The following is a 10,488-nucleotide window of genomic DNA, read 5'->3' on the forward strand; positions in this document are numbered from 1 at the left end:
AAAGGATGAACTCATGTTGTCTCTTTTTGCAGATGATATGTTCCTATATATTGAACAGCCTAAAGCTTCTATAAAAAAACTACTACATTTGATAAATGATTTCAGCAAAGTTGCAGTGTAAAAAATCAACACAAAAAAATCAGTAGCATTTCTATACTCCACCAGTGAACATGAAGAAAAAAAAAAATCCAGACAGCTAGCCCATTTACAATAGCCAACCAAAATTAAAATATTCAAGAATAAAGCTGACCAAGGATTTGAAAAAAAATCTCTATGGAGAGAACTACAAACCACTGTTGAGAGAAACTGAAGAGGACACAAGAAGATGGAAAGACATCCCATGCTCTTGGATTGTAAGAATTAACATTGTGAAAATGTCCATATTACCCAAAGTGATCTACAAATTCAATGCAATCCATATCCAAATTCCAATGACATATTTCTCTGAGATGAAAAAAGCTATCCAGACATTTATATGGAACCACAAAAGACCATGCATAGTCAAAGAAATCCTGAGCAAAAAAAAAAATAGAGCTGGAGGCCTAACACTACCTGACTTTAAACTATATTACAAAGCTATAATAATCAAAACAACATGGTACTGGCATAAAAACAGACACACAGACCAACGGAACAGAATAGAGAACCCAGAAATTAACCCATATGCTTACAGCCATCTGATCTTTGACTAAGGCAGCAAGTCTACATACTGGGGAAGAGACTGCCTTTTCAACAAATGGTGCTGGGAAAACTGGATAATCATATGCAGGAGAATGAAACTACACCCATGTCTTTCACCATATACCAAAATCAACTAAAAAGGAATTAAAGAATTAAATATACACTCTGAAACAATAAAGCTACTTAAAGAAAACATAGGGGAAACACTCCAGGAATAGGTGTTGGTATAGAATTCATGAATAGGACCCTAAAAGCACAGGCAACTAAGGGTAAAATAAACAAATCGGATTATATCAAACTAAAAAGCTTCTGCACAGCAAAATAAAAAATCAACAGAGTAAAAATCAACCAAGAGAGTAGGAGAAAATATTTGCTAAATATTCATCTGACAAAGGATTAATATCCAGAATATACAAGCAACTCAAACAACTTTACAGCAAAAAAACAAATAACCCATTTAAAAAATGGGCAAAGGATCTGAACAGACATTTCTCAAAGGAAGATATATGAATGGCCAACAGACACATGAAAACATGCTCAATATCACTCAGCATGCAGGAAATGCAAATCAAAACTGCACTGAGATACCATCTCACTCCAGTTAGGATAGCTATCATCCAAAAGACTGAGAATGATAAGTGCTGGAGAGGTTGCAGAGAAAAGGAAACTCTCATCCACTGTTGGTGGAGCTGCAAAACGATATGGATGTTCCTCAAATAATTGCAGATAGATCTACCATATGACCCAGAGATTCCACTGCTGGGAATATACCCAGAGGAATGGAAATCATCATGCTGAAGGGATACCTGTACGCCAATGTTTATTGCAGCTGTATATACAATAGCCAAGAGCTGGAACCAGCCCAAATGTCCATCATCTGATGAGTGGATGAGGAAACTGTGGTATATCTACACAATTGAATACTACTCTGCTATAAAAAGAATGAAATACCACCATTCACAATAACATGGATGGACTTGGAGAAAATTATATTAAGTGAAACAAGTCAGGCACAGAAATAAATACCACATGTTCTCTCTTATTTGTGGGAACTAAAAATTAATAAATAAATAAACACATAAACAAATAAAGGGTGGGGGGAAGAAGACAGAATAACCACAAAAATTTCTTGAACTATTTAAGCCAAATGCACAGATATGATGTATGTGTGGGTGGGGGTGGTGGTGGAGCGGAACGGGTAAAGGGGCATGAAAATTAAGTACAATGTATTTTGGGAAGTAAAATAAGATAAAATAAAAATTTTTAAAAAATAATACTATTAGCACTGATAATCTAATATACATATAGAAAAAACATTAAAAGGTTGTTGACAAGAGACATTATTACATAATCTAATAAATATTCAAACCATAATTGCAGGTGATAAGAAACAAACATGTTGTTATCGAAGGACTACTTAGTGCAAATCACATGAATTGCATCTCTTTAAAGAATCACTCTGTCATAAATATTAACCCCCATTTCCAAATGAGGTTACAGTCTAATAGCTGGATATCTACCTGGAAGCAACAGAGTTAATATGGAATGAGGCCAGAATGGTAAAAAAAAAATATCCATTTGACTCTAATGTCTATGAAGCACCAACATTTTCTATCCTTTGTAAGTAACATTTACTTAACATGTGCTGCTGGAAACAATAAATGCTGTAATAATTTAGAAAATAAATTGATGATAATCCATGTTATAAAAATACCCATCCCATTGGAACCTGCATCTTTGGTCCTGCAAATATTAATTCTTTGAAAATATTTTGGTGACTTGATCGTAAAGATAAGAAATGTTTGAGAAAATATGCTTGTTAAATTTTAATCAGTCAATAGAGGAATTGTCAATATGTTCTCTTGATAAGTACTCAGTTATTTCAACAACATAATTTAAAAAGAAGTGGGGAAGGTCACTGAAGTTAAAAACGCAGTTATAAGATTTAATAGATCCTATTATGACATAATGTGTGTGTGTTTCTGGGAGGAGGGGTAAGAAAAATGACTTAGATAATAATTTTTAGTATCTTTCTAATTTCTTTCTTTCTAAATAATGTAATATTGTTTAATTGAATATAAGTATTTTAATTACTTTTGAGTATCTTTGTGAATTTAATGTAATATTAAATTAGAATAATTTTCTTAGGTCATTTTATTATCCACCTCCAAGTTATGGTTTAGAATATGGCCCTATTCTAAAAGAGTTTGGAATTCATTTTTTTCTTTATATTTCAAGAATAAAAATTATTTAGAGATTTATAAACATCATATACTTGTATTTATCACTTAGCTTTGCTACAGTGATTTTAACATTTTGCCCAAATTTGCTTCAGATATTTTTAGTGGAAAAGAATTATGACTGTAGTCTACTTTTGTAAATACTTCTCTCCATCTGTGTGTGTGTGTGTGTGTATGCATGTGTGTAGTCATAGAACACCCTTGATTTTTAGTCTATTCTTTGAGATGAAAATTGCTCTTTTCTCTCTGGTTTATTTGACACCATTGTATACAACCATTTTATGTCATAGTTCTTAGGCCTTCTTTCCTGCTGTTTTTCCTATTCTATGTAAAACCATTTTAAGATCATTTCTGATGTCCAGATATACTGCATTCCACAACCTTCAGGGTCTTTTCTCTTAATGTAAGGTAAATTTGCTGGTCAAAAAGACCAGATACCAATTTCTGTATTTTCCCAATTATTTTGAATATCCTGCAAAATGTCCTCATGCCAATTTCGAATTATTTAAACATTTAAGTAATACGAGCATTCTTGTCAACTATGCTAAGAAGTGTAAAGAATATGAGATGCTACTTTACTTGCAAAAACATGTTACCCTGCTACTGATTCATGGATGCTGGCAGAAGACATGAAACTTCTAGGTCAGAGAAAAAAGACTGTGTTACTCCTGGTGTACCTGGAGACATACACATCAGCATAGTTACTTCAGTTCCCTTTGTCCTCAGATCGTATGAAGGTTATCTAGGTGAGCCAAGACAGATGCTTTCACATGGAGTGGTTTGCAATACAGAAGAGGTATTATGCCTAGGGAATACATATCTTTTATAATGGAAACCAGGCATTTGAGCCTTTTGCTATAGGGGAGACATTATCTCTATCTTTCAACACTATAAGACCAACTGTTCTTTGCTGCATATGGAGACACTATCTCTATCTTTTAAGGCCTGTAAGAAATCCTGCCATTTTCTCCAGAGGCGGATTCTATATCTATCTTCCAAGGCTACTGAATAAACAGATATTGTTAAGAAGATAATCCAGAACAAAGAACAGTCAGTGTTTTGCTTATAAGATGTGCAGAAACATGAGAAACCCACAGAAAAATGCTTTACAATAGTTATTAGTTGAATTCGGCAGAAAAAGAACTTACTAGAAAGGTACTGAGTAGTTCACACAATCACACACATAACTTGTGTGAGGGCTGAGCTCCTGCTTCTTAGTATCAAACACCTTCTAAGTTCAGATGCAATAAGTTGGTGCATCCTAAGTCCTGGTTCCACATTTTTTCTGCTTAGGAGGTAATTATTCAAATGTTTTGAGTCTCTTGACCAAAGATGGCTTTATCACCAAATAATATTTATTTAGAAAAGAAATTTCCCAAATATAGAAATCAGTTAGTCAAGTAGTATTACAGGTGTCTACTTTATTATTTTTTGATATTATAATGTCTGAAATTTAACTCTGTAGTTGGAAGAATTTTGTTTTCTATAAATTGTATTTCCCATGCCCATTGGTGTTCCACAAGTATATTATATTACTTACAAAAAGGGACTTTGTGGATGTAATTCAGTTACTAATCAACTGACCTTGAAATTGGGGAATTATTCTGGATTATACAGGTGGGACCAATGTCATTATATAAATCCTGAAAACAAAAGAGGAAAATGGAAGAGGAGGTCAGAGAGGTTCCAAGCATGAGAAATACTCCATGAACCAATGGTGGCTTGTAGATGGAAAGAGCCATGGGAAAGCATGAGGGGGAAATGAATTCTTCCAACAATCACTAAGCCTTTGATGAGAATTAAAGCCTTCACCGATAACTTGATTTTAGCCCCATGAGACCTTGAGCAAAGAATATAGTCACATCATGGCACATTTCTGACCTATGGAATTATGAGATAATAAATTTGTGTTGTTTTAAACTACTAAGTTTGCAAAAAATTGTTATGACAGTAATATAAATTATATAGCCTCTGTGCTAGCTTTATTTGAAAATCATTCCAAAACCTTAATATGAGCGAACTTCAAAAAGTTTGTGACAAATAAAATTAAAAAACAAAAATAAAAAAATATAAACTTTATTTTTCAACGTAACCTCCCTCAAATTTAAGACAATTTTGTAAACATTAATGCCAGCCATTTAATCGATCCCTAAAGAACTGAGGGCTGTAAGAACTTAGCCATGCCAATGCAGTCTTTTTTTTACATTATTAACTGAAGAAAAATGGGTGTCCTTTAAAGATTTTTTTAAGATTCTGAAACAAAAAGAAGTCAAAAGTAGTCAAATCAGTACCATAAGGTGGATGCCTAATGATTTCCCTTCAAAATTCTTGAATAATTTCCCCTGTTTGATGAGAGGAATGAACAGGAGCATTGTCATGGGGCAGAAGGACTCTCTGGTGAAGCTTTCCAGGGTGTTTTTCTGCTAAAGCTTTAGCTAAGTTTCTTGAAACACTCTCAGAATAAGTGGATACTATTGTTCTTTGGCCCTCCCAGAAGTCAATAAGCAAAATGCCTTGAGCATCCAAAAAAATGTAGCCATGGCCTTTGCTGTTGACCAGTCAGCTTTTGCTTTGACTAGACCATTTTCACCTCTTGGTAGCCATGGCTTTGATTGTGCTTTGTATTCAGGATCATCCTGGGAAAGCTGTATTTCATCTTCTTTTACAATTCTTTGAAGAAATGCTTCAGGATCTTGGTGCCACTTGTATAAAATTTTCATTGAAAGCTCTGCTCTTGTCTGCAGCTGGTGTGGGTGTAACAGTTTTGGCACCATCAATCAGAATTGTGTAAGATAAACCAATTGACATCTCTATGGTACGGGAATTGTTTCTGCTATTAATCATTAGTCCCCTTCAATTAGGGCATGGACAAGATTAATTTTTCTCAGAAATTGATATGCATGATCTGCCACTACAGCCTTCATCTTCGACATTATTTCATTCTTTCTTAGTCATTTGTAAACTGCCGATTTCTTTGGAACATTGTCATAAACTGTTCATAAGGCATGAATTATTTCACCATTTTTCACCGAAGCTTTACCATAAATTTTATGTTTGTTTTTGCTTCAATTTTAGCAGAATTCTTGTTGCTGCAAGAGAGGCTCTTATCAAATTGATGTCTTAACCTTTTCAGTGCTTCAAACTAGGTTCTGTTCAAACATGTTATAAAAAAAATTGTAAGAGTTTATTTTGATGCAAAAAAAATTGCCATCTTTGCATAACTTTTTTCATTATACACATTTTCCATGAACTTTTTGAAGACCCCTCATATTGCTGATAATGCCTTTTTCTCCCACTTTATTTTATTATTTTTATCTCTTACTATAACCAACTAAAACTAAATCTATGGACCAAGGTTTTTTTCTTTCCTTTTTATGGTTTCAAAATCAATGAATGTAGAAGAGAACTTACAAAAATAAAGAACAATTTTCATAATTCATCTGTTCCCACTATCAGTTTCTCTTGCTAGAGGCAAGCACTGAAAACATTATGCTTTATGAGACTGCATAGCCTTTATCCCCATAAATATAAATAGCATGCTCATACTGGCCTTCTGGCATTCTTGATGAACGTTTTTAAACATTATCTATCAAATCCCAAATGAAAGATAAAACTTTATCTCACTATATCCTTCTCTACTTCTTCAAATTGTTGGTATATTTTATCATTTATTTTTTTCTAATATTTTACCTTTTAACTTGCAGTTATGCACGTTCCTATTCCTAGCTCTCTTCACTTTGGGCACTAACTCATGGGTACTCATAATGTAAGATACGGACATTGGTGACCTTAGTATGTTCTCAACTTCTATTTCTATTCCCATCTTCAAACTTCCAAAGCTCTACTCTCTCTCTCTCTTTTTTTTTTCCTTTTGCACGGTTGTTTTTAAAACATTTTCATTATATTTTACCTATAATGAATTATCCTGTGTTTGTCTATAGGTTGGGTCTAAACGATAAGTAAACAAACAAACAAACAAACAAACAAAAAACTAACAGTGTATAAAACAAAGCGTCAGGTGTACATGTATAATAAAACATGATTTCCTAAGGAAACTTATAAGCTAAGAGCAGCTGGGTGTAACAATTCTCTATTCTTGCACCACATGACAAGGGGGTGTTCTTGCATAAGGCAAAGCTGAAATAAACTCAGCCTGAGAAGTGCTCCAGGAAGGGATTCACTCTTGTACAGCAATGAATATTTTTACTGGAACGGAGGGGTGTTGTACACCTAGTTGACTACGGAGTCACCAAACATTTGTAGCTGAGGATATACTTTTGGTTAAAAAAAAAAAATCAAGTGCCCTCTGGAGCTTAGCCACTAGAATCAGCCAGTAGCAACATATAGATTCAATTTTATAATGAACTTCCTTTTTTTTTTTTTTTTTTTTTTTTGTCTTTTTCGTGACCAGCACTCAGCCAGTGAGCGCACCGGACATTCCTATATAGGATCCGAACCCGCCGGAGCGTCGCCGCGCTCCCAGCGCTGCACTCTCCCGAGTGCACCACGGGATTGGCCCTGAACTTTCAATGATAGATGGTAGCTATTATCAACCTACTTGTTAAATGGATACTGTTTTCATATGTTTCATAAATTGATCAAATTTGGACCACACTAGACTTAGCTTCAAATTTGAAGTAGATGTCTCTTACACATATGTGTTGATTTATTGTCCCAGTAGTTTCTTTTTGCCTATTTTAGGAGAGAGTTGAAAAATAAACCTTCAGTGCTATTTTCTTATGGCATTTTTGGAAGCCCACTGACTTTCTGCTGTAAATCTTGTGCAAGCCTGTCATGGTGGGATATCTTATTGTAACTCTCGTGAATTGATTCTACTGATTCTTTTGCCTTCTTTCAAGTTTTATAGTTGTCACTTATTTCTGGATTACGTCCTTAAATCAACTCATTTAAAAATGTAAATAAGAAATGCATTTTGAGTGCCTCATATATGAAAACATATTTGTCTTGTATGAGTTTAGTATAAAATGTTTATATCAAAGTCATTGAGCTGATAGATTTATTATTATATTTATGTGCTTTCTTCTGGGATCTAATCTTGAATTTTTAAGGCTAATCTTTTTTGTTTGTTTGTTTAGTATTTTCTCACTCTAACATTTGCTATAATTTCTCTTTAACTTTGGTATTATGATATTTTAATGAGAAGAGGCCTCATGTAAGTTTTTCTTCATCATAATTGATATTTGGTGACCTCACTAAAATGAAAAGCTCAGGATCTGGGACTTTTCTTCTTACATATATATTCTATTTTCCCTTTTTATAACTCTAGTTAGTTGAATGCTACATGTCCCAGAAGATGCCCTTTGTTTTTTAACTATTTCAGTTTGGCTCAATGTTATTTGAGGTTTCTCAATGTCTACCTTTACATCCTTTTATATTTTTCTTTATTTCAGCAATAATATTTTAAATTTCCAAGATCAATTATTCTTTACTAGATTTTAATTTCATTTGTATCATCCCTATATTGATTTGTGAAACATCTAATTTCTTCCAAATCTCTAGAAAAACTAACTAGCATTTTGTTTATTTATATTTAGTTATCTCCCTCCCCCCCAAAAAGTTTTCTTAATTCATCTGCTAATTCATTTTTTTTTTATTGCTGACTTTGTGTCTATGCTGTTGTATTTTTACTTAATATAAATGATGATCCGTGGTTGTCTCTTCATATATAACTTTGAAGTTCTGAGATGATCTTTTTCAGTAGCCAGTCTGTAAATAATTTGTGCTATGTGCAAAAACTCTATTTCCAATAATTCTGCTTGTAAAAGTGAAAGCAGTTGGGAGACAACCTGCAGAGTAGTAAACAGGCTTTGCTTTAGGGCGTAGCCTGAGTTCTGGCCATCGGGATCCTCTATAAATGTCAGAAAGAGCAAAATATCTAGTAATAAGACATTCAGTATTTATGTGAAGAAATCTGATAAATATTTCCTTGGCCACTACAAATATATGTTACCAAAACTATCCAAAATGTTAGATTGTAAAATATAGATTCTATTTTTTATGAAACATCGTAGATTTTATATGAACAATAAAACACCCTTTAATTTGAATACCCTTGAGTTTAGTATGAACTGCACGTAACTTAATTTCTGTATTTCTAGTAGTCTAGAGATTCAGAATATTCAGTAGCATACACGCATTCATATGAATATTTAGAAAGATATTTGTTATATATATGATCTTTGTATTAAACAGAGATTCTATGAGAGCTAATTGATATTTCCTCTCATGTAACCTTAAATTATTTTTTATATTTTCCAGATTAATTTTGTAAACACTAAAATAAAGTAGAAGACAAAGAAATTAAAATCATCTCCTTTGAAACAGGATACTATTTACAGTGCATATCATTTTATATGGGAAGGGTAAATCATTTAAAAAATTGCACATTTGAATTGATAATTAGAATCAATTACTTCCTCTAGTTGCATTTTACTGATGACTATATAAGGATTTACAATCATGGTTAAGTTGATTCTTAAAGTTCCCTAAAATCTTTCCAATGCTTATTTTAAAGCACTTGAATTTAAGCACTTAATAATAGAATATGATGTTTTTATGCTACTATATAATTATGTAAATCTTACTTCATAAGAATTGGAGATTAATTGGAATATAATGGCACTAAAATTCCCTTTTAGAGAGTTCCAAATCTCAGCATTGCTGCTTTTGTCCATGGATTGCAGGGTTTAGAGATATCTGACAAAAATAATAATCTTTAAGTACATGTTACCAATATTATACATATTAAAAAAATAAAATTTTAAATTTCAATGCTTTTTCAATTATTTTATTACATCAGGGACAAACTCTTATTTGTGCACTATTATATATTTAGTACATGATAATATTATTTCAAAAAACATTTGTTTGGTTGGTGAGTTGATAAAAAATGAATGACTTATTAGCTGATAGTCCCTTTCCTTCAGGAGCTCATAATATAGAGCAGTGGGTTCTGACACTTCAGCTTGTGTCACAATAACCTGGAGGGCTTGTTGACACAAAGATTTTTTTAGTCCTTCTCCCCCAAACCCAAGTCCAGGGTTATGATTATGATTCAGTAGGTCTGGGAAAGACTTGAGAATTTATGTTTGAAACAAATTGGCAAATTATGCTATGCTACTTTTACAATGACCACCCTTGGAGAACCACTAGCCTGTGGTATTACGCATGTCATCAAAAAAAAAAAAAAAAATATATATATATATATATATATATATATATATTACTAAGATTACTAAGAGTACTTGCAGAGCCTGTAAATGGAAAAGAACGTTAAATGTCCTATTAGGGACAATACCAATTATTTAATTAGAGTCTATAGGGAATTTTCATTTAACCATTTGAAAACAAATTTAAACATTACTTGTCTCTTTTGGTTCTCAAAGTTATATGAGGGATATATTTCTAATACACTTCATAAAGCCACATTGTTGCAAAGGGAAGAATAACAGAATACATACTCCATCTCTAGCTGCTAAACTTTGAGATGATTATTTAATATATACGAACTTCGGTATTTACATTTCTTTTTTCTTTTTCAAATTTC

The sequence above is a fragment of the Cynocephalus volans genome, chromosome 14, assembly GCF_027409185.1.
Source record: "Cynocephalus volans isolate mCynVol1 chromosome 14, mCynVol1.pri, whole genome shotgun sequence".
Classification (NCBI taxonomy): Eukaryota; Metazoa; Chordata; class Mammalia; order Dermoptera; family Cynocephalidae; genus Cynocephalus; species Cynocephalus volans.